This window comes from Crinia signifera, chromosome 1 (assembly GCF_055691185.1).
Source record: "Crinia signifera chromosome 1, ASM5569118v1, whole genome shotgun sequence".
Lineage (NCBI taxonomy): Eukaryota > Metazoa > Chordata > Amphibia > Anura > Myobatrachidae > Crinia > Crinia signifera.
In genome coordinates, this window is record NC_139217.1 from 399,916,500 (window position 1) to 399,942,447 (window position 25,948).

General features: G+C 44.2%; 1 protein-coding gene across 5 annotated transcripts in view; it reads right to left on the reverse strand.

Annotated features, from left to right (window-relative positions):
- APC (APC regulator of Wnt signaling pathway) overlaps window positions 1–25,948 on the reverse strand; it is a 102,385-nt gene that overhangs the window by 56,571 nt on the left and 19,866 nt on the right. For 4 of the 5 annotated variants that reach the window (XM_083151663.1, XM_083151662.1, XM_083151661.1 and 1 more), the window contains exon 1: window positions 8,627–8,740. The gene's annotated coding sequence lies outside the window, so the exon portion shown is untranslated. Of the gene's footprint in view, window positions 1–8,626; window positions 8,741–18,346; window positions 18,498–25,948 lie in introns of those variants that run through there. The other variant, XM_083151660.1, reaches the window with a different exon arrangement.

The following is a 25,948-nucleotide window of genomic DNA, read 5'->3' on the forward strand; positions in this document are numbered from 1 at the left end:
GTAAAAATCTAGTAAGGTGATGGCGACGTGCAAGACTGCGCATTCACAGCAACGTGGGGCATACACACGGAGCGATCCGTGCACCATTTCTAAGTGATCTAGTCAGGTTGCTTACAAATGGGGCTGAAATCGCCCCGTGTGTATGGCTCTATGGTTTAAAAAAACTAATTAAAATTTCTACAAGATAATTTACTCAAGGAAATCCATAATGAAGTGAGAAAGAAAACATCACAAAACAGCTGAAATAAAGAAAACACAATTTGGCAGAATAGCCTAGAGCAGCGATTCTCAAACTGTGGGTCCTGATCCAAAGTGGTTCCCAACCTGCTCAGCATGGGGTTGTGTCTCCATGTTGCTGATGACTTTTCTAATCTCAGTCAGTGATTCAAGGAGTCTGAAAGATCTGTTGAATGGTCTGTTATTTTAGGCTCCACCCATCAATTTGTGCCTCCATAATGCTGCCATGTATATGCTGACTACACATGTGATGTGATGACCTTCTGCAGTAACTTGCTGGGGTCCTGTAATTATTTTTTATTGTCTGATGGGGTCCCAGAACAAAATAGTTTGAGGACCCCTGGCCTAAAGGCTAAAGATAATAGAGACACAAATGTTGCACAGCTATAACTGCTCTGAAAGATGAACAAAAAAGGACCCAGGCTGCTGCCCACAGCAGTAACATAGGGGCAGATGTATTAAGCCTTAACAAGAGATAAATGCAAGGGTGAAAAGGAGAGATAAGCGTCCAGCCAATCAGCTCCTTAATGACTTTTTTCAAACACAGGCTGTAACATGGCAGATAGCAGGTGATTGGCTGGACGTTTATCTCTCCTTCTCACCCTTGGATTAATACATCTGCCCCATAGTACAATATGAGATCACATGGGAAACTTATCAAAACCTTCTAAAAAGTAGAAGTTGCCCAAAGCAACCAATCAGTAGGTAGATCTCATTTATTAAAGCACATTTTATAAAATGATAGCTAGAAGCTGCAACTCCATCACCTGTCTCTTTAGAAGGGTTGAAAGGTCTCCAATATATTCAGCAAATGTCACTATGAACAACAGACATTCCCCCTATTAATCGGAAATGTGTGCGAGAGGCCAGCCAGGGGGTCCAGTGGTATAAAATACACATATAAAGTGGAGGGATTCATGAGTCATACATTGCACAAGTGATGAGTCAGACTACGTTGGCTGTGACACATACAGTATGCATTACAAGCAGTGGTGACCTTGTCATCCTATGAAACCCGATCTTAAATAAACTGCTGCACTCAAAAGGAGACCTGTATTCTTTTATTAGACTAATTCTAAAGAACACCAATAATTGTTCTCTACATAAACCACAAATGTGAAGTTGCTAGTAGAGTTTGTGTGGTGGTTAGTGATTCCATCATGACGACAGATTTACTAGGTGATGGAGGGAGGTCATAGTTTAACCTAATAACAATAACAATACTAATTGTGCTTCTATTTTGGCAAGTCTGGAGTGTACAGAGAACCTACAATGAGTATTCCTTATACAGATGGATCCCCGCTCATCCAAGCTCGCCATAACGCCCTTTTTGGTGGAGCTGGCGGGCACGTGCAAGCATCTCTTTCGCGCATCCCACTGTACCGGTCCGTCAGCATCGGTGCTACCTTGCCCGTCTCTGCTTCAGGGAGGACGGGCAGGGAGACAGGACAGGAAGCGCTGCAGTGCTTCCAGGAGAATGGGGCATGCACATCTCATGCACCTTCTTCCAGGTGTGGGGTGGCGATGGCCTCGCCGGGAGACGCTATAACGAGAGAGGCTTCATCTGGAGTTCCCAATAGACCAGTTTCCTACAGTGTGCATGCACTAGATGATTTTTATGTCCAATATTGTTAATTTTGGCCCTTCAGAACAGTATTGGTCAAAATATCCGCCAGATTGTATGCGATAAATGATGCGCAGTACCGCCGCTCGTTCATCAAGGTTGTTCGGCAGGCAGGTTATTTTCGGATGTCTTTCACAAAAAGCCATAGAGTCTAGCTAGATCGCTCATCATTTGTCATATCATTCAGTGTGTATGCACTATATCATCATTTGTCCAGGACACTGAGAAAGTTCAAAGGAAATTGGTCACCATTCAGTGAATACATCATCTACCTTTAGGGCCTCTTATGCCGCAATCAACTTACAATAGAAACACTGCATGGGAAAGCATCACAAGCTGATGCTACAGTACACCATAGGCCCCTATTACATTTTTCCATGCTCACCTTTAAGCCCAATACAAACTTGATGACCCTGGACGCCACCGATATAGTTCATAAAATGAATTGTCGGTGGTCGATATTGAGTGTAAACACTGAGCAATATCGGTTAACGATATCGTTCAGGACGTCACCGGGCCCGGCTGAACATGTGGGTCATAAGACTATATAGCCAAATTGACCTGCATGTCCTGCCGATGGCAGGGGTTGTTAACGATGCGTGGGAGCGCGCATCATTAATAATATTGAGTGTACACACAAGAGGATATAGTTAAATATATGGCTCAGAAAGACTTTTCTATGCAATATCTATCTGTGCTGGCAACGGCTGGCAGGGAGATGGGGCACCATGGCAAGGCCTTCCCTTTTGATCGGGCAGAAATAAGACTTGCCTGCACAGTCTATTTCTGCAGCCCCGCAGCATCGTGATCGAATCGGCGCCAAATGGGGCTGTGCATGTGCGATTCAGACTAACTTATTTTCAAATTGGGGTACTTGTGTATTTTGGCGGCGCCCCCGATGTCCGTCGTACGATGAACGGATCGCATCGCATGCCACCTAATGGGTGCTTACAATGTTAAATGCACCCCCACGCCACCCCCCCACTATAAACGTGAACACGAAGCGTGGCGAGCGCAGCGAGCCCGCGAGGGGCGGCGGTACGCGTCCTACGACCTTTTCATACCCCCACTATCCACGTCGGCGTGGAGTTGAGAATAGAATAGTGTGGCGAGCGCAGCGAGCCACCGAGTCCGAAGCGTGGCGAGCGCAGCGAGCCCCGCGAGGGGACGCGGATACCTTCACAGGTAAACGCGTCCCTTCGCAGGCTTCACAGGTATCCGCTGCGCTCGCCACGCTTTGGGCTCGGTGGCTCGCTGCGCTCGCCACACTATTCTATTCTCAACTCCACGCCGACGTGGATAGTGGGGGTATGAAAAGGTCGTAGGACGCGTACCGCCGCCGCTCGCCACGCTTCGGGTTTACGTTTATAGTGGGGGGGTGGCGTGGGGGTGCATTTAACATTGTAAGCACCCATTAGGGTGCTTAACATTGTATAAGCACCCATTAGGGTGCTTATACAATGTTTAATCGCATCGCATGGCATCGTATGCCATGTACAATGGCATACAATTTAAAAATTGTATGCCATCGTGCACCGTCATACGATATCGCGTCGCATCGCATACCATCGTATGCGTTATGGTATGCGATGCAATGGGCGCCGCCAAAATACACAAGTACCCAAGTTGGAATATATAGTCTGAATTGAGCAGAAAGTGACCCTGAATCGTATCATCAACATGTACACTACATTATTCAACTTCTCTGAGGGGAGAAGATGCCTACAATCTCCCTTGAACTACCCAGGGGCTTCCCAGGTTGTGGGATAGCATACGATACATTGTATGCAAAAGCATTGCATACAGTGTATCATATGTGATTCCAGCCAAGATTGCTAGATCCAATAAATCTATAGTGCAGTCCCTACGATCCAATCCAATGTGCAAGGGACTGAGGAGCGGAATCGGAGGTAAAACATATGCGATTTGACACTTGTTATCCAATTTTTCAGCACAATGCATCTGAATTGGATGAAAGGGCCCAAATTGCACCTTTAGGAACATGCTGCACCGCCACTTTTCCCACCCGTGGTACACTATGGCCCACAGGTGGTAACACTGAAATGAGAGCTACCAAGAGGGCACGGTGCATCTGTCAGGGTGTGGCACCCTGCTGAAACCGTGTAAAGTGAACACTGCTGTTGATGAGTAACAGACTAAAAGTGCACCTGATTTAGGGGTAGATGTAGGAAGCAGTCAAAAGTGTGACGTGAGCCAGAGGATAAATTAACAATTACCAATTACCTGCTAAATATAATTTTATAGAATGCACTTGGTGTTACCTCAAAGCTGATTGGTTGCCATGGGTAACTTGTTTGCTCATTTCTCTGCTTCATCGTCACCTTAGCCTATATGCCTACTAACAAACTGTATTTAGCATAGGTGAATAACATTGTTCTCAGTTGTCCTCTAACACATTACACATTGGCAGGTATTCAATGCTGTGGGCGAGCAGGACTTCCTGCTCGCTGTCACCACTCACCCTGTCAGTATTCAACGCACCCCCCCTCATACGCCAATTCCCCTCGCTCCATTTTTTGAGCAAGGGGGAATTGGCGTATGTGGCTCCAGAAGCAGCGAGACTCACGGCTAAATACAGTAAGTTATCTGCATTAGCCGCGGGTCTCGCTGTTTTGTGGAATTCTCGCCGTCCTGTGGCGGCGAGGATTTCCCCAGAACGTTGAATAGAGCGAGCGGCTGGCGCAGGGGGTTAAACAGCGAGGATCGCTGGTTTTCTGCAATCCTCGCTGTTTAACCCCCTCGCCAGCCGCATTGAATACCTGCCATTATATCAACAAGAAGTGTGGGGTTACAATATAAACCCCTTATGTCCCAGGTAATGCTAATGAATGTTCAATGAATTCAGTCATTTGATGAAAACCAAGAATCTATCATCCAGTCTCAGCGACACTATTAGAAGGCCACTTCTACCCACACACACACATTCTGTGATGTCATTGAGAGGACAAAAAGGACTGATAAAGCAAGTTTCTCAGACAGTACTAGCAATAACCATCAAGAGCTGAAAACAATCCCCAACTGTGGCCTCTGATGACTAGAGGATGAGTAAGCAAGAGGTGACCTCTATGCTAGGACACCCTACAAATGGTACAATGGGATGACTTATCCTAGCACTAGAATACATTGGTACAAAGTAGCAGGAGAGAGCTGTGGAGGGTAACTGCAGTACCTCAGTTATACAACTGAAAACTTCACAGTTCAAGTAAAACAAAACTATGTTCAAAGCATGAAAAACAAGCTGTGGTAATCAGACAAAACAATACGCATCAAGCAAAAGAAGAGATTAAAGGCCGTAAAACACACTTGTACAAATTAGAGGCAAAATGTTTATAGATTTAAAAATAAATGGAGAAAAAAAAATCACACACTTAAAAGAGCAATACATGTCCTGACAGGAGGGGGTTATTATTGGAAATTATAGACCATTTCCTTACATCAAACATCTCATTCATTTTAGGAACAGGTTATATAAAGATTCATACCTTCCATGAGGAACTGATCACATTATTTCTCCCACAGCACACTGAATAATCAGCATATATACATTAATGCAGTAAGGAGGCAAGCTTTATGGTACATACAGTATCCCACAGTGAATTAAATACAAAATCATGTTTTTAAAGGGCCTGTAAGACAGAAATACTGGCTGTATCTATACAATTAATCCTGCATCCGCAAGTAACCGTGGGAGTGATTTCTTTCTGCCTCACACCTTATAAATCGTTGTGAAGATGGGTGAGAGGTAGGACTAATCATAAACCACAAATCACTGAGGTTCCAGCTTCCAATCAGAATATAGTAATACAAAAGCCAATATTACAAATATATATATATATTACTGTCCTAATTGCACATTTTTTAAATTCTCTCTACTGCAATTTCTGACATGCAATCCTGTCCAGACACTCGCAGGTCCATTCTATAGTAGCAAATACTCTAGTGTTCATTCTAGCACCCACCATCTTTGAAAACCCATGCAGTTCCTCTTCCCTGCCTGGGGCGTCACTGTCTGCTGTAGTGCTTCTAGTACAGTGTGGTCTGTATATCAGAACTGATATGCAAACCAGACCTATGCTAGAAACACCACAGCAGACAGCGACACCCCAGGCAGGGAACAGTAACTACAAGAGTTTTCAAAGATGGCAGGTGCTAGAATGAACACTATACTCCTACTGTAAGATATGAGATCTACGAAAGCACTAGAAGTATCAGGAGTAACAAATATATATCACTTCCATTTCAGCTATATTTAACCTAACATCTGTGCAGTATTCTATTTCATTACAAGAAAATATTTGTGAATATTTTATAACTTCTACCTTGCGTATCTTATGGTGGTCATATCGCCAGGCTATGAACACTACCATAGAGGTACAAAGTTGGTAAACGATCTCTCTCAGCCAATGCAATCATACACGCAATGATGAGGGCCATCGGCTATACATTTTCAATTTCTAATTGACCAAACCTGATAAGAAAGTGAACATAGTTCTCCTTGTCATCAATATTTCCTGTGAAAACAGATTGCAAGGTGATCCTTCTACTGCAATTGTCATTACAGAACTCTGCACCAAGTTAAAGATTGTATGAGACAATTACTTTTCAGTTTACATGTTATGTATTTTATTGCAGACAGACTGATCTTATCTATTATAGAGCAAAGTCGTTGTCACTCATGTAATTTCCTTTGCTTCCAGGATAGTGAACAGTACTGCCAATGCGAGGTCATTGGTTGCTTCCTGTGAGGAAAGGGTAAGATTCTACAGATATAAAAGGTAGCAACGTACGATGTGTCTAAACTACTTGAGTGATCAGATTTATGTCCCTACTCGGGTGCGCACACAGGACAGCTTTGAATGTATCCAATTCGGGTAAAATGGCAAATAGTATGGTGCTTCGCTAACATGGACAGTGACAGCACACACGGTAAAATGCCTGTAAATACCCAACATCCATGTGATCTATGAGGCCAATCTGGTCGGGAATGGTTGAGACTAGTTCCCCTTCACCGTAAGGACCTGGGGAGGAGATGGGGCAGGGAGAGGAGGAGCAAGTTCAGAAGAAGGGACCCAAATGGACCCTCGCATAGCTCGCTTCGCTCGCAATGCTTCGGGCACGGTGGCTCGCTTCGCTCGCCACAGCTTTAATAACCTCCTCCACGCCCTAGTGGATGGTAGGGCATGAAATACCGCCTGTCGGCACATGTCGGCTCAAAAAAAAGTTGTCTTGTTCTGACCTTGCTCCTCCTCTCCCGCCCCCTCTCCTCCCCAGGTCCTTACGGCGAAGGGGAACTAGCTGCTACCGGTCGGGAATGTCCAAGCTGGTTGACATGACAAGCTCAAGTCAAGACATTTGTCCACATCACTTTCAATGACCTGATTTTAATGAAATTTCAATACAAATAAACAATCTGCTGAAAGATGTAATAATGTGTATATATGTGTCTTGATATCTATCAATCTATCTATTTCAAACTGTTTAAAAAAGATGCAAGAATGCTGGTAAGAGAAATGGTACTGTGTGACCTGTTCCCTTTAACTCATAACACACTGATGGGGAGAGATTTCATTTCCAAATAAAGCATAATATTCTGCAAAAAATGCCCATGAAAGAATGTAACATGTTAGCACCGGGCAGAATACAACTACAACCATAAAGATGATTCAATTTAAATACACGTCCAGAGTAAAAATATATATATATTCAAAACGTCCTTTCATTTTGCTCTGTGAACACCATATCAAGAACAGAGCTACAATATAACCAGAACACAATAATGGATACAATTCAATCAACACAAAATACATTTTTTAAGAAACTCATTATTTATGAATAAATAGCCAAATATAGCTGGAGTGTATACGTGCCCTGATCATCTGTCAGAAAAGGCTTTTTTTACGCAGTTACCAGGTATAATAACCTTTCTACATATCTGAACCAATGAATCTAACCGATTGCATTAGGTGCTTGCTCCTATTCCATATGTGGAATAAGGATGCTGTAAGCCTGGTGTCCAGTCAGTCTTTGGGTGTTCCCACTGCTGTCATCAATACTACACACAGGCACCAACCATCAAGGTGGAAGATTATCATATCCTCTGGCATACGCCATCATGAACAGGCAAGTCATTCCATTAGCCGACAATCTCATTAGTCTTTCGTGTAGATCATTTGCAAAGACTAGAATTATCTACAGATAACATTACAGGAAGATCAGGCAATATGGATTCCTCAGCTGATATCATCCTCATCACTGCTGTTCACCATCATTAATACTGATATCATCATCTCACTCAGAAGCAAAACAGGCCAATTACAGACGACAAAATACACATTGCACACAGAACCAGAATTCTAGTAAGAGAAATGGGTGCAGCATAAGATGAGAATATGATGAGCTCTCTGTGCCAGATCCCTGCACCCCCCCAACACAGCAAGCCGCCCCCTTTTGTTCTGTGACAGCGGCGTCTATCGCAATGCAACAGTGACATTGCCTTTATTGTCCCCTTGATCGGGGTATAAACGCCTACAGTATGTTACAGAGTGGGAGATGGAGCAGGCGGCTGTGTCCCATCTCACCCATGTCATCTGCCACAGCAGTGGCCATAGACTGCGACAGGCAGAATGGCACCTCCGCCATGATCGTGTCTCGGCTCCCAGAGACGGGCACCGCTGGGATGAGCCCACGCCCGTGACCCTTCCCTGCCACATACAGGAGATCTAGTAATGGTCAGATCGCACCTACCCCATCACCACAGCCATGATCTCTGCGCTCTCCATCCTGCGGCAGCACTGCCGGCGCGCTCCCGACGGCAGCCAGTCACATGACCCGCTCCAAGCCAACGTTAGAGGGGAGGGGGGGGAGGGGCTACCGCGGAGTCGCGCACAGCTCCCAGTGCTGCAGAGGGGAGGGGCTGCAGTGCATACAGCAGCAGCAAGCATATACATACAGCTGAGCCATCTCCCACTAGACGTACGCGGCGGCATCTTGGGCTCCCTAGCAATCCCTCCTGGTGGCCACTATAATGAGGAGGGTTGCTGGTGCTGTACTAGCAGGTACATGATAAGCAGCCAGCCATTCCCCATTCTAATTATAGTACAAGGACTGGTCCTGTGTCTACAGACCAGACATATAGGCAATCTCTCCGAGCGTTGCACACTGACACTGTGCATACCTTTAATATCTTAAAGCCAAAAGCTAATGCTGCATTATAGCTGTTACTCTATAAACAGGAGACACCAACTCCCATTCATTCCAATTCGATGTGACACATGAACATCAACGCACAGTGCCATGCATGAAAAAAGGATGAAAAGCGCATTCATGTTTGATGTCATATGTTGATCTCTATCTGACTTCAATGTTAATTGTAATATGTAATGCTGTAAAATGCTCTTAAGCCCCGTACACACGGGGAGATATATTGCTCAGCCATATATTGCTAGCAATATATGGCTGAGCAATATATTGCTCAGTTTCTCCTTTTCATCAGCGACCAGAGATGGTCGCTGATGAAAGAGAACCTCTGCCGGCGGTGCCGCAGAGGTAATCAGCTGGTCGCAGGAGCAAGCTCCTGCGACCAGCGATTAGAATGGGGCTGAAAACGGGAGCACGCACCCGGCAATTTATCGCCGGGGCACACTCCCATCACTGGCAATATGGTCACCAGCGACCATATTTCCAGCGATTTCAGCCCCTATCGCCCCCGTGTGTACACAGCCTAACACCGCCTCCTTTGCTTACCAGCAGCGGCAGAGCTTGTATATTGCGGGCCTAAATGCAAAAATATAATTTGGGTTCCCTCCTTCAACCCAAGTTTACAATATGCAACACAGTGGTGGGTGACAGGGAGAGAAAGAGGGTGAAGGTAGGAGCACTGTGTGACAGGGAGAAAACATGGGTAACAGGGAAAGAGTTTTTGAAGGGTACAAGCACAATGTCCTGCACAGTACGGAGAACAGGGCAGGTACCTTGGAGGCAGGAACATAGTGGCCACTGCTGTGTCTTTGACAGGCCCCCAAACACTTGGCTTTCCTCAGTTTGGCAGTCAGACATACTCAGACAGTGCCAATTACAGCGGTTGTGGCAAGCTGACCTTTAATTCACAGACAGAAGTGAATCAGAAAAATGCGTCAGGGGCGGAGCTATGCTCAGTGTCCCGGCACTTTTATAAAAAAAAAAAAAAACATTGGTTTTGCTGTGCCATCAATGGAGGGAAACCATCTGGTTCTCCCTCATGGATGGCAAAAGTATTCCACATCGGCCATAAACCATCGATGATTTTAAATCATCCATGGTCCTCCCTACTAATAGGTGGCAGGACTCAGCTCTCAGTCCAGAACACAAGGTCATCCCTAATTCTCTTAGGTAAGGGCCAGGTTCCTCAGGCAGCGAGACCCCAACCTGCTCCCTGCAGTGGGCCATTCATTCAACATCGCTCAAAATGGTCTGCAGGAGGGCCAAGGGAGAACTCCTAAAGGGACCCGGTGCAACGGTAGTTTCACCTCTGCTTACCAGTACATATATTTTATTTAAACCTGCCATAGCAAAAGCTTCCACTGCCTGACATGTTTACCATAAGCCTGATATTCACAATGGTACTGCTTTTAATATCAAAACTGGATGGTTAACTTCCGATATAATAAAAAATGAAGGCGCTGACATCCTGGTGGTCAATGTGAAGAATGCTGGTATCCTGTATAGACACAGGTTGAAATGAGTCGGATGCTTGTGGAACCTCCGGCATCTATACAGGATACCAGTGTTTTTTTCACATTGACCACCACTACGTCAGCCCCAGATGCCACTTGGTGACCATACCAATATAAAACACTCAAAAGTACTATCCGTTGCCATGTTGGTAATTATCCTATATACATGCCTTTGAGGATGCTGCTATATTTCTGATGTACAGATGGAGCCGGGCTTCCTCTTCCTGGCGAATCGCCAGAACGTCACCGCTGGCGATCCGCCAGCAGCCCGGCATCCATCTGACAGACGCGCGTGCGTCTCAGTTTCCGGGCGACGGGAACCCTGTCCGTCTCCACTTCAGGGAGACGGACAGGGTTAGGGGGGGTGCGGGGAGGCGGTGGGGACCCTGGGTGACCGCCGACAAGCCGGTGGGGACCCGGGGGAAACCGTCGGAAGGGGTCGCGCGCACATCTCGTGTGCGCGCATCCCCTTTCGCAGATACAGATGAAGAAGAGACTCCATCTGTACATACTAATCGTTTAATGTACAACCAGTTGTTGGTATTTGTTTCATATGCTAATTAACTGTCCGTTGCCAGTTCTTGCTCACATCTGGTAATTTACCTGGTTCATTTGACCCAAATTATACTAAAAGCCTATGGAGACCTGACTCACCGATGCTGGGAGAGGTCATCTTCAGGCATCTTTAGGAGGAAAGTTTGGCCACTAACCAGGGTCCAGTCTGCGGTGTGAATGGAGTTTCAAGTGGGAAGCGGATAACGCAAAGACAATGTCTAGCTAGACAGTCAATAGGTTGATAACCAAATGTTTGACCGTCAATAGTACGACCTTAATATAAGGTCGACATAGACTTGGTCAGTGGTTCCCAAACTGTGCCTCAGGACACTTACAGGGGTGCCTTGGGTTGGCGGACCAGGATCAATTCATATTAGTTATGGGCAATGTAACAGGCAAAAGCAGTGCTAGTGGCTGCCAATCATTACATATGTGGACAAACAGGAGCAAATCCTGTCCCTCACCACATAACTGTGACATATAAACACAATGTACTTACTTTTATATTTTTTCCTGAATTTCTCAATAAGAAACATTTGACCTAGGGGTGCCTTGAAAACATTTTGATGCTCTAGTGTGCCGTGATTCAAAAAAGTTTGGGAACCCCTGCACTAGGTCCACAGGGACAAAGGGTTCACAAGGAAATGATCAACACATGAAAAAAATCAACATGAGTTTTTTACAATTTTAGTGTGTATTTACTAGCAAAAGGGTTAGGACACTAGGTGTCCTGAGAAGGCGCCTAGGGAGAGTGGGTTTGCTGAAGCTGCAGTTTTGGTTATTTGGGGGTCAAGGGGGTGTGAAACTGCGCTATATATGTACACATGCAACAGGTGTAAAATATATATTCAAATTTATTACAATAAAATAAATACAGTACACATAAAAAGAGGGTAAATGGATATGCTAAATAGCAATAGTAAAAATGGCTGGTACCAAAAAAGGAATGTAGTAGCAAGGATATTTACCCAGAGTCCAGGAATGATGGTATCCAGTGTCCGTTCCTATGATGCTTCCTTTAGATGGCTCCCATATTTTGAAAACCAATTGCTGTAGCAGGGACTTTGTAGGTGTAAATCCTTCCTATCCAGGGATCGCTTGCTGGTATGGGGTACTACCTGGTGTAGAGGAGAGTAGTGGAGTCCCGATAAACTACAGTTGCTGGGATGGTTGTGGAAGCTGGTCCGGGCACGTTATGTAACCAAATTTGTAATCCAAGGGTGGGTGTCCTTAACTATGCACTGTCTATCCTGCTTAGATTGCCTATCAGCACAGGCAAAACACTGTTCTGCACAGATCGCTCAGCACACATCGCCGGTGCATCACATGTGTGCAGCGATCTGTCCTCAAGCACCTTCCTCAGCACAGAACTCAAGTCTCCCCACGTGAACTTAAAACAACCATTATTAAGTGGTTCAAGGTTCCAGCAGCAACTAATCCTCTACAACTAGTGCACAGCCAGGGATGGCTTTGACGCACATGATAAAAAAAAGTTACAGGGACATGTTACTGTTGGTACGAGGAACCCAAAGATTTCTGAAAACGACCTCAACAATGGACTCCCTTCCAACAAGAAGAGGTGGCAGAGTAAATGTCATGTCACATGATCTTTGTTTTTATTGGTAAAGGGTGGAACAGGACATCAAGTTATGTAAATTATATATTCCACGATAGAAATGTTAAAGGTTTGTTTAATTTTTAGAAGTTTACATGATTTATGTTTCCATTAATTTTCCCTTTTTCTTTTTGGGAAGATAACAATTTGTTAGATCATGTACCAGACTTGCTAATCATTAGGACGTACCTAAAGATCACATAATTGCTGAGATAACTGAAAATATGTGAAGAGCGCTTTGGACGGATTTATGAAAATGAAACTTCTCACATTGCTCTGGTGCATGGGATGCCAAGCATATCCAGCTACAGCTACAACTGGGTGATGAAACAAAGCACTGGTAGCAGTTGATCACTCTGAGCATTTTATAATGATTGAGGTAGGAGCTGACCCCCATTCATACAATTCTAAAATATTTTTAACCTCACAAGTTAAGCTGGGTACACATCTATACAATCCCTGTTTTCTTGCGAGCATTCGATCAACCATACACGCGACAGACCATCCACAAATACCAGCCGATACGCGCGTACACACCTGTACAATTTTACTTGCAATGTCCGATGTACTCCCGTCCAAACAGTCGCAAAGAAAAGATTATACCACCGTACACACTCTCTCGATTTGGGCTATTGACACGTCATATATAAACAAAATGATCACAATGGGCTGGGTTAAGGGCATACCAAAACATACCGGGGTACGCGTCTAAAAATTAGTCACTTTGCCGGCTGACTAATTTTTAGACACGTACATCGTCTATACAGAAGTTTAGTCTATATTTACTTCTATATAGATAGAGAACAGATCATAGCAGATATACACATATATATATATATATATATATATATATATATATATATATTTTATATATACTCCCTATTGAAATGCTATAATGGGAATTAAGCCATACATATTTCAACAATTATTTCTTTAAATATACATGGGGAACGCTTCTTGTGCTGTAGGAGAGATCATGCAGCTATTTTGCCAGTATAGTCGCAAGAACGGCCAGCATATCGATCGAACGTGCGTACACACTGCACTTTTGTTTCGATATGGGCCCTTCCGGTCGGATGAATATTAAACAGTACTGAACCTTCGACCGACCGAGTATGGACTGACAACACCATTTTTGGCCATTCATAGATCGTACAGAGGGATCGGGACAGCGTACACACCTATACAATCGACCGGCCGTTCGTCCCAGAACGGAAGAACGGCCCGATGATTGTATATATGTGTACCCAGCTTAAGGAATGTAAAAGTACAATATTTCACAGCCAGAGGGAACCATTTCAGCATGTTTTTGTGGCCAAGTAGGATTTCTGTTTAAAAACAAAATAAATCCACATTATAAAGGTGGATGTGATTTACCAAAGATGATCAAGAAGTATCACATATGGATCATATAGTGTTTAGTATCATGCCCCAACAGCAACATACCTGGAATCCTAACAACCACCAGCCTTACTCAATTAACTAATATATTTGAAATAATCCCAACCCAACAACTGGGGTAGTAAAGCTGGGTGCACACTTCTTAAATCGAAAGAACCACCAGATGATTGTGACAAGTTCATTTTATAATGAATTTAGTAAAATCTTTTAAATTTTATCAAATCTTCTGTGCTGTACAAACCTCCTTCTGCATCAGTGCATGAAATCTACAATGTGTGTGAGGTAATACAATCCTGACTTTCATTATTTTGGTCAGGCAGTGATCAAAGATCACAAGTAAAACCATATAGGCGTATAAGCCTGTATAGGCACTGTGGTCAGGACTTCCAAATGGGAATTTGTCTGTGTTGACATACAGACCAGAAGCACCAAAGCAGAGAGGGACACCCCAGGCAGGATAGAGGAACTGCACAGGCTCTGAAAAGTGCAGGTGCTAGAATGAACACTAAAGCCCCATACACAGTGCAATTCATTTTCTATTTAATCCCAATTCGATCAGGATTCAATTGCACAGCGCCATGTACACATTCGATATAGTACAGTACAGATCTGAACTATATAGTCTTGCATTTACAGTCTATTTTCCTATTCCATTTCGATGCCGAGAATCGGGATTGGATAGAGATCAACTGCAGCTGAAAACCGTTCAATTTAATTTTGACTATAGAAGCAGGGGCGGAACTATTGCCGGTGCAGCCGGTGCAGTGCACCAGGGCCCATGCATTTAGTGGGGCCCGCTGCTGCCTGCACATATTCTGTATTTTTTTTTTCTTTTTAATGTTTAATTGTAGCAGCAGCGGGCCTCCATCAGGGAGATACTGCCAGATGCTTACCGCGGCGACAGCAGTTCCGACCAGTGGCTCCCGGCTCCATTGAGTGTCAGCTGGGACGCAGGAGGAGACCCGGCACCAGAATGTACTGGCGGCTGCAGAGCCGCCGCAAGGGTGTGGGACACTCTGCGCCAAGGCACAGGAGAAGGCCGGCTCACTGTAAAATGTGATTGTACAGTATAGGCTGATCTGCCTGCAACAGAGCCGGCACCACGCAGTGGAAGACTGTGTGTCTGGAGCAGGAGCTGGGGACCGTGTGCAGGGAACAGAAAAAGAAATACCAAGTGCTGTCATTGCTGGTGACTGTATTAGTTTTCTTCACACCACTGCTCTCCCTTCTTCCTCCTGTCCCCCTTCACTATGATCCCCCTACCCTCTGCTCTTCTACCCCTCTCCCCCTCCCCCTCCCCCTCGGCTCTGCTCTCTCCCTTCCCCTCAGCTCTGCTATCCCTATCCTCTGCTCCCCATACCCTCTCATCTGCTCTCCCCTCCCTCTGTTCTCTCTCCCCTCCACTCCCCCTTCCCTCTACTCCACTCCCACTTTACTCCGCTCTCCCTGCCCCACTCTTCTGCACCCCCTCTTCTCTGCTCTCCCTCCTCTTCCCCTCATCCTGTCCCCCATCCTCTCCTCCACTTTCCCCCTCCTCTCTCCCTCTACTCTGCTCCCTCTCCTCCTCTCTACCTCCCCCTTTCCTCTGCTTCCTCTTCCCCTCCTCCTCTGCTGCCCCTCCTCTCCCTCTCTACCCTCTCCTCTCCACCTCCTTCTTTTCTTCTTCTCTCACTTTCTATTCTATTTCTCTCCTCCCCACCTCTTTCCCCACACTTCCCTTCTATCTCTGACAGTCCCTACCTGGCGCTGTCATACTTTCTCTCGCTCTTCTTGACACCCCTTCTCTTTCACTTCCTCTTTCCCCCTTTTTCTCCCTGATATCCCCTCTCTCTTGTTCCCTGTCTCTCCCTTTACTCTCCTTGACATTTTCGTGTATGGTATAACGTGTAATGGGCATTACATGTGTGGCATAATGTGCAATTGGCATTACATGTGTGACATAATATGAGCATTATGGTGTGCGGCATAATGTGTATGGGGAACTACAGTGTGAGGCATAATGTGTAATGGACATTAAATCTGAAGTAAAAAAAAAAAGACACTATGCATTTTTTTTTTGTGGGGGGCCCCAAACCTTATTTTTGCACCTGGGCCCACAACTCGATTGTTCCGCCACTGTATAGAAGCAAATAAAAAGTTAGTAAAAATAGAATCGTGTGCACAGGGCTTTCTGACCAAGTGATGAAGCAACAGATACTGGACCATTAGAGTCTGCCAAGTCAAGAGAGTCCAGTCAACCTGCAGCCTCCTCAGGCAAGTTAAAAAATACAGCAGGGTAAACGTAACAGGTCAAGAGAAGGCGGAGTTGTGGGAGTTTGGCCGTATGTTTAAAGCGGCAATTTAGAAGATACAACAACCTGGTTACAGTTGCTCCCAGTTATAAAAGGCTGCTGGAAACCTGAAACACAAAAACAGTTTTGCAGACTAGCTCCCCATGTTTGTTCAGGGTTGAGATGAAATAGTTCCCTGAATGGAGACTAGGCTGTTTGTTTGGGTTTGCCCACTGGAGACCCAGTATTTAGCACACAAAACACTGCACCAGTACCAAAACTACCAGCGTAAGCTATCTGTTCTTGTCTCCATATATACATATGATCCTCCTTTAGTTATAGGACTCCACGAGGGATCTGCAGTATCCACTTATAAGAGCAGTGAATAGATGCATTTTTTTTAAGGGAGGGGGGAAGTTAACTATTTTGGGTGCTTGTCAGTAATATTTGTTTTGCCAAATGAGGGCGAGTGCTGTGGGTGTCTTTCTTATTGCGCATGTCATGCCACACTGCATTGGGATTAGACACGTAAGCAGATAAACCCATGCAGAGTACTGGGCACCCTACCAAACTGAAGTTTGGGTGGTCAAATCTCAGGAGGGTGAGAGTAATAATGGGCTTTTCATACCACCTAAACTAGCCCATTATTTTGGGGTGCCGGACGCGGTCCCGACAGTCATTTACCCGACGTCGGGATCCCGACTGTCAAAACGCCGACAGGTGCCCAACGGCCACATGCTATTTTCCCTCGTGGGGGTCCACGACCCTGATAGAGGGAGAATAGAATAGGTGGCGAGCATGCAAGGGGCTTTGTTGCGCTCACCATGCTGTCTGAGTCCGGGCACTCGGGATTCCGACGTCGGGCTAGTGACTGTCGGACCCCGACTGTCGAAACCCTGTACTACGCCCTTATTTTGCATGGGTAATAAGTAACAGACCCATTGCCAATACAAATGAATTGCTCCAGTTAGATTCCTAAAAAAACAACAACTAAATTCCTCCCAGGTTATTACACTCGCTCAGTGGCAACACAGTGAATATCTGTACACATTTCTATTATTGATCTATTACCACTGGATTAATAAAAAGAAACGGTTTACTTAACAGATGTAACTTATGCACATACCCTCTTTATAAATATCACATTATAGCAGCTATTTTGCACGGTGATCCCACATCAGTTTCATTTAAGTGGTTTTACTCTTTCAGAGAACATTAGTTGGTTAATGTAACATTTATGAAGCATATTGCTGTTCGCTCCTAGTACTGTGCCCTCTGTAATACACCTTAAAGTGCTAAGTGGATAGTTGTGTATCATATCACAGATTAACTAAAGATGCGTAATAGAGTAGTGCGAAATGTTTATCAAACGTTCAGGTGGGCACATAAGACATCACAAGATGGAAATGCCCTGGTTGTAAGAACCCATAACAATTGCAAATTACGCAATGGTACAATATGCCATCCACTCAGAATAATGAATCAGACGGAGGATGTTGGCAATGACAGCTATATTACTGGATATGGCCACTAACGGATTCCCGTCTGATGTTACTGGCACACAGCCTTGTATAGAACGTGGGCCGAGGACACATACATATGTATGCAAATAACACCTACGTAGTAAATGAAAATATCGCAGTACACACATGGTCAATTAATGGGTTAACAAATCATTTTGCAACTTTTTATCCTAACAGGAAAAATCTTGCCAAATTTGCACCAATCTATCAGTCCATTGATTAACGTGTTGGTCTTAAATAGCATTATGAGTACAGCAATTTATCATAGAAGTGGAAAGGTTAATATTTCCCCACCTGGCAACCATTGACTCACACGCTCTATTGTGGCATAACTAAAGGCCAGATAACATTCAGGTCATATTAATATAGGAAAACAGACAAATACTTACTGGAACGCTCTCCCTTTGTCTCTCTCGTCACAAATACTGGGCAAGGTGTTCATCACACTGTGTGCTCTGCCCAACACCGCACTCTGTTGCGGTTTCAAATGTTGGGGGAGGTGGGGGGGGGGTTCACCGTAGCACCATTTTGATTGGAGTCCTCTTAAAAGTAAATGAGAGGATATATATTAATACATACACAGATGCATAAAGGATCTAAGCAGTCATAGCTAACATACCACATGTAGGCTTAAAGGAACATCAACAGCCATAACACTTGAGTAATGTTTAATTATGCTCTAATAAAATACCTTTTTTTTTAATGACATCGATTTGTAGAGGATAACAAATAATGGATTGTACTTTATTGCATATTGGGTAATAAAAATAAAAAAAACCTGAATGTTCTAAAAATATATTAGGAAAAAAAAAAAAAATCAGATATTGGAGTAAAATGTGGCAGTAAAGCAGCAGGCATGAGACTGGAATTTATGGCTTTATTGATAGTGAGATAGATAAGAGAGGAGGTGGCAACTCTTGTAGATAAGCGTTTGTAGTTTACCGAGATGGTGAGAGGTCAGGAGGGAAGAGGTAGATTTTGGTGTAGTCAGCATAGAAATGGTACTATAATAATCAAATTAGTTTTATGGTGTGCAATGGTTGGATTCTAGATTGCCAGAAACATGAAACAAGTTAGCAAGTGATTGGGAAACTATATCTGACACCAAAACATTGTTAGAGATGATAGAATAGACTGGTGGAATGGACGGATACTGCTTTCCCATTGCAAAATGCAGGGTCGCACTGGGACTTTGAAATGGTTCAGTCCCGGCGCTACCCTGCATTTTGGGATGTTCACAGGCCCTCAGCGTCATCCAGGGACGTTCTCGGTCAGCTCGACCGAGAACATGCAGGCGGGATTCAATGTCCCGCCTGCAGCGGGACGAGAAGGGGGCGTGGCCGCAAGTTGCGGCCGGGAAGTGACGAGATGCAGCCGGCAGCTCGTCACTTCCCGGCTATTCTCGGCAGAACGAGCCCGACAGCTAGAGATGTCGGGCTCGTTCTGCCAGGAAACCCTGTTCAATGCTGTCGGGGAAGACAGCATTGAATAGGGCCCGTCGAGCATCTCCCCCACGGGAGATGCTCGACGGCGATTGAATATCCCCCTAAATGCCCAGACCTACGGGTTAACACATTACCAGTAGATGCGGTAACAGCAGAACTTACTGCAGATTTCTGTTTGCGCTTCAGGAAGGTGCAAAGAAACCCACAGTAAGTGCTGCCTGTGGGCTGCAGCTGATAGCCCTGGGCACTAACCTGGAAACTACAAGCATTAATTAAATCTGGCCTGTAGTGTCCATATTGCACTACTGAACTACTAAATAAAACCAGGTTTACATAAGTATGCTTCTAGAGAGAAGCTCAGCAATGGAGAATGCAGAATGCACAAGGTGAATAAAGATCTGCAAGCAAAATACACGGCTTTTACCTGTCATTAAAATGAGAACCCCCGTTCTCATTGCAAGGCAAATTGCCGGGTGAAGAAGTTCTACCCAGTAATTTGCCTTTTAACACGGGTTTTTATGCAGTGAGAACGGGTCAACCCGTGTCTACATACCCGGATCTCAAACACGGGTAAAAAGAAGGGTTTTACCCGTGTATGAGATCCGGGTATGCGACCCGTTCACACTGCAAAAAAAACATGTTAAAAGGCACATTTCCGGGTCCACATGCTAGACCCGGGAATTTGCCTGCAGTGAGAATGGGGTATAGTATAAAACTGAAATTATTCTGAAAAAAATAGACAACATTTATGTGGCCAGCTCACCACTGGCAATGTAACAGCAACAAAACTTTATGTAAGGCGTTAGCTGGGTACTTGAAACATTGTTTGGAGGATTGAATACGGTGATCAATGTGGTTCGTTATTTTAGACTGGCCATTTAAAATGTTAGTATTGTGTGCATCTGGTTTTAGAGCTTTTAATATTCTCAGCAATAAAATCAACAGTTCTACCCCATTTGGAGGCCACTTAGGCTTCTTGGCTTTAATATAGGTGGCAACTTGATACCTTGGATTCAATTATGTATTAGGATACAGTGAGGAGTATTTGTGATACCTATATATAATAATATAAAATTATCTTGATGTACAGACCTAACCCATACTTGGTTATACCCCTTTGACACGGACAGCAATATCCCAGGTTATTGTGGTGTATGAAAGCATCCAGTTGAAATAACCTGGGTCCAGCGACCTGGGATTTCATCCCAGGTAAGGAGTAGGGTTGAACACAGGTTCAACCCAGCGCGCAGTGCAATGTGATGCCAGGACCTATATATACACACCATAGGAAAGTCAGTGCTTGGAGAGGATATCATCTTTAAGGGCCAGCTCATACAAGACTCCGGTGACATCATCGACCCAGCGATACCCCGGGTTAAGCTGGCCATATAGCTAAAGATTTATTGTCCGATCTGGCTGGTTGGCACAAAAACCTGGTAATATCTAAATGACTTTTTTTTTTTTGCTTTAAATTTCGAAGCAAATGGTCAACTGTCATTTGCTCCCATAAGTTACCAATGTTTGTTCCAACCAGACAGATCAGACAATAAATCTTTAGATGTATGGCAAGCCTCTAGGCTGCAAGACTGAAAGGTGTTTCAGCTGGGTATACGGTTCTTGACCCTCTAACAAACCATGACAGAACCATGGCCTGAAGTTGTTCCAGGCCAAAATGTATTTGTTACTGCTACAGCAAGGGAAAGAGGAACAGTGTACCAGAGGGATCTTTTGGAAAGATACAGTCCAACTCGTGCTCTCTAAAGGCTGCAAGCCTGTTTCTCACACATATTATGACTGGGTGTGAGAGACAGGGCTGGCAGCCAATCAGACGGGTGCTGGAGTTGGGCTGAGTCGTGTAACTGTTCTGGGATAGACAGGATAACAGTATCTTCGTGTGAGAGGTGTTTGCGTCTGGGGGAAAAAATGATGCTGCCAACAGAAACATGGAGACTAGACATGTGGCATAATCAAGTCTGTGGGCATGACTTGGCAGTATCAGCGCAGGTCAGGACATGGCATATGACTTTCAATATCCCAAACCCCCCCCCCCCCCCCCAACAAACAAATAAAAACCACATGCTACAAAAACATGAGAATAAATATATCTGTGTTGGAAATGGAGGTGTATAAGTTTATACATATATAGTAAAACCAAACAGATACTGAAACTAAGTGGTAAATGTATTGAGGCTTCTAAAATGAAGAGGTGATGTTGCCCATAGCAACCAATCATATTCCGTCTAACATTTCTCAAGAAAATGCCAGACAGAATTTGGTTGGTTGCTATAGGCAACATCACCTCTTTTCAGTTTAAGAAGCCTTAGTAAATGTACCCCCAAGTGTGATCTTGTATGCAAAACTCTTATTCTTCCTCATTTCAAATCAGGTCACAATCCTGGAGAGAACCCTAGATTGGTTTGTAGGCCATTCATTTTGTGCACAATCCAGTTCCATAAAAAGCTTTAACATCTTGTCCCTTAATGTAACCCGGCAGGGACGGACTCAGTTGTGAAGAAAACATTCATGTACAGGGATACTTTTTCATGCAAATACCGAAGAACACAAGCTGGTGCCTAAATGGAGAACACAAGAGGCTTTTTCCCTCTCAGTTCTTTCTTTTCATTTGCTGGCACTCGAAAATTCACTTAGAAGGCGGCTTCGTGAACCCAGTCCAGTTCTCAAGGTCCTAACAATACAGTTTTGGACATTTAATTAGCAGGCTGTCACTTGAGCTACCATCAAAAGATTCCCCTAAAGTGGCAAGCCACAAAATGATTAAGCAAGTCACATGACGGCCATAACAGGAAGCGGCTATTTTCAGCAGAAGTTCTGTTCATTTTAACCTTTACACTGCCACACACACACACACACACACACACACACACACACACACACAAGGGGCCAAGGTTGTATAATAGGTGCTAAAATGAACAGCTAGCCCTTATGCAGTTTCCCCCTGAATCCCTTTACAAACAAGTACATTACAATTTGTACTCCTTTTTATGTTTCACGACAAGACAAACAAATACAGTATACACCCTTGTTAACTAGCATCAAAGATTCTGGTTTGCCTTTGATACTGTACATTGTTGTAACTATGCTGGTAAACTGCGCTCACGGAAGTAAAATATACTACTGAATGTTTCATTCCCATACCAACTATGAAGGATGCACATATTAATAAGAAATTTGTGATTGTGGTGAGAATCTTGACCCCAGAAATACCATTGTAACGTCATCAGTGAATCCTACAAGCCAGGTACAGCAGTGATCACAAATACATTCTATTTAGTTTACTTGAAATGAGGCTTGGGACTCATTTTTGCAGTATGGGTGGGTACCCGGGTTGGATGCAGCCAGTCCCCTGGCATTTTATGCTTTATGGCAGGGATTCCCAAGCTTTTTTGAACCATGGCGCAGAATGTCAGAATTTTGTTTACGGCGCCTCTAGGCCAAAAACGTTTTATTGAGAAATAAAAAAATATATCTAATAAATGAACTAAATTGTGTTTAATACGTCACCCTTAAATTCAGTTATGTGGTCAGGGACAAGTTTGACAAACGCCATCTCTGGGTTTGTCTATCAAATTGAAAATAAATATTAGAATTTTCACTGGACCACCAATCCACGGCACCCCTGTATGTGTCTTGAGGCACCGAGTTTGGGAACCATTGCTTTATTGCACCCAAACACCAGGCTCTTTGTTTTTCCCGTCCTGCCTGCGGGAGTACTTTAAAAATTGGAGGTGGAGTCAGCCCTTTGGCACCTTGACTGTATGCCGTGCAGTGGTAGCAACACCTGAGGTGTGGGTACCAAGATGTCTGAGTGGGGGTAATGTCAGCATACCGGCAGTCTCAACACTGGTGAGAAGACCAGTGCTGGAACTCTGACCACGATCACAATGCCAGCAGCTGGATTACGAATTTGAGAATACAGAGGAGAGTTACAGTTAGGCTGATGATGGTAGGGATAGGATTAGGCAAAATAGGGGAGGTGGATCCACTGATGGCATACAGTACTAGGGTAGAGGTATGGAGTAATCTACTCTTGACTTTAACTGGTAGAGTAAACTTGATTAAAATGTTTTGTTTTTTTCAGCCTCGATTTCTCTATATCTTGCAACAATCTCCCACAGAAGTTTTTCCAGGTACTTAATGGACTTCTCTAGTTTGGGGATGTAAACATGCCTGTTTAAAATTAGCTACCCTAACACGACCAAAAGATAGGGGTGGATTAGGCCTTCCTTCGTTTAGGATTTATTACTATGCTGCTAAGGTGACATTTGTATGGAAATGGCTTAATGACCCTGACACACATCCCAAAGGTTATCTCGATCCTTCCCAGGACTCTCTCCTCTACAAATTTTGATAAGTGGCAGCAGCACTCCCTCTACTGTCCCAATAATCAGGCAAGCCATATTAATCTGGAAGTCGGTACATGCCATGATGGGATGGCCAGGAATGGTAACCAGAGACACCCCTACATAACCCTCTTTGGTTCCCTGAACTGACTAACTCACAAGTCAAATCCACTTGGGGGAAATGGGGGGTCTCTACATTGGATGATTTATATAATGGAACTGTCCCCAAAACTTTCCAGGCGCTTCATTTTGAGTACCCAACTCCTTCATTCTCAGTAGCCAACTCCTTTTTCTACAGGTTTCTCCAACTGTGATATGTCCTAACCACGCAATTTCGGGATGTCCCCCCGATCCTCATGGATTCTCGTGAAGGGTCTCGTGATGGGAACGACATGTAACCATTTAGCATCTAACCTGTACTCTTATATTTAGATCTCAGTACATTCTAGCAATCTACCCAAGCTCAAGTCCGAGTGGGAATCAGACCTCGGATCCAAAGCAGATGACACATGGGAATTATCCCTTGCCAGTACCTGCATTAGTAACCGTTAGATTCCAGCAGATTCAATTCTTTATAGTCCACAGAATATACTACACGCCAGATAAATTGTTTTGCATTGGGAGCATTACTGCCCAGCAATGCCCCAAACGTGAGGGTTTCTTTTTGGTCAGGTTATAGATATTGTAGCCAATACAGGTATCCCAAGGAAGATTCTAATCACCCACTGTTTGTCTTTTAGCTGCCATAAAATTTAATAAAAATGATTGCATTAAAAAAAATAGGGGAGGTGCTAGAGGTAGGCATTAAGAAGGGAAGGTTAGGCACTGAGGGAGTATGGTTAGGCAAGAAGTGTAAGAGGGGAAGTGTTAGTAGTTATTGTACTCACTGTTGGAATTCTGACCTCTAGCATCTCATACACGACCCGAGTACATCAATACTGGAAAACTGCATGGTCAGAATGCAGACATTCACAGAGAAGATTCTAAAAAGCTGCAGTGGGGAAGGAAGAATAGTCTGTGGAGGCATAATTCATAAATGTGCGGTGGCCTTGCCAAAAATACTACACTTATGCATTGCAAGCATAACAGTAAGGAACAGCATCTAGGCAGAATGAAGTTTGTACAGGATATACAGCCTTCATAATGTATTACACAATATGACCAATGCCATAATGTATTACACAGAATGACAAATGCCATATAGCCTAATCTAGACTTTCATAGTGCCATATCACATAAGGCAATATTAGAGCATAAGCCCAGTATATTTGATGTAAGCTACATGGTGATCTTTTCCAAAAATACACAATAACAAATATCAAAAGACCTTGTAGCCCCTTTATGCACAATTTCCTTCACTTGATATTTTGTTTTCAATATTTTGCTGAATTAAGTTATTGTCCTTTAATTCTTTTAATAACCCCCAATAAAAATGTAAAATTTATTTTATGATCATTAAGTGCTTTGCTGTTCAGTCAGGGCACCAATAAGAGGACAGCTTTCTTTTGTGGTCTTCTTATGACTCAGCTAAAGAGAAATAATGTATCAAATTTAAAGTGGATCCCCTCTAAACACGAAGGGGGCTATAAGCCCTAGAAGTGGATGCATTTGGAATCCGTATATCAGGACTGTAGATTTGGGAGTCAATTTTGGATGGAGTTAGAGGAGATTATTCACACTGGCGGGAAGTGGGGGGGGGGGGGGGGGTCTATAGACCACTAAGCAGGAGAAAACATGCAGAACACTACTAAAATTGACTTACAATTGGAGAGGATAGCCAGACTTTAATCTATCTGATGTGACCTTGTGACCATCAAGCAATATGGTTTACCATAAAAGACTAATTCAGATCACAAAAAAATAAATAAGGGGTGGATTTTAGAAAGGCAAATATTCAGAGATGGGAGATGTGTAATGCCACTTTTCCACTAGCCTAAATATCCTGCACGGGAGCGTGCAAAACCCAGGATTGCAGGCAGGTGGAAACGCTCCAAGTTGAAATAACCTGGGTCATGAGACCTGGCATTTTAACCCGAGTAGCGAGCAAGGTTGAACACACGTCCTGCTCTGCTCATTATGTGGCGCCCACTGCCCTGCCCGCCGCATTATGTGGCGCCCACTGCCCTGCCCGCCGCATTATGTGGCGCCCACTGCCCTGCCCGCCGCATTATGTGGCGCCCACTGC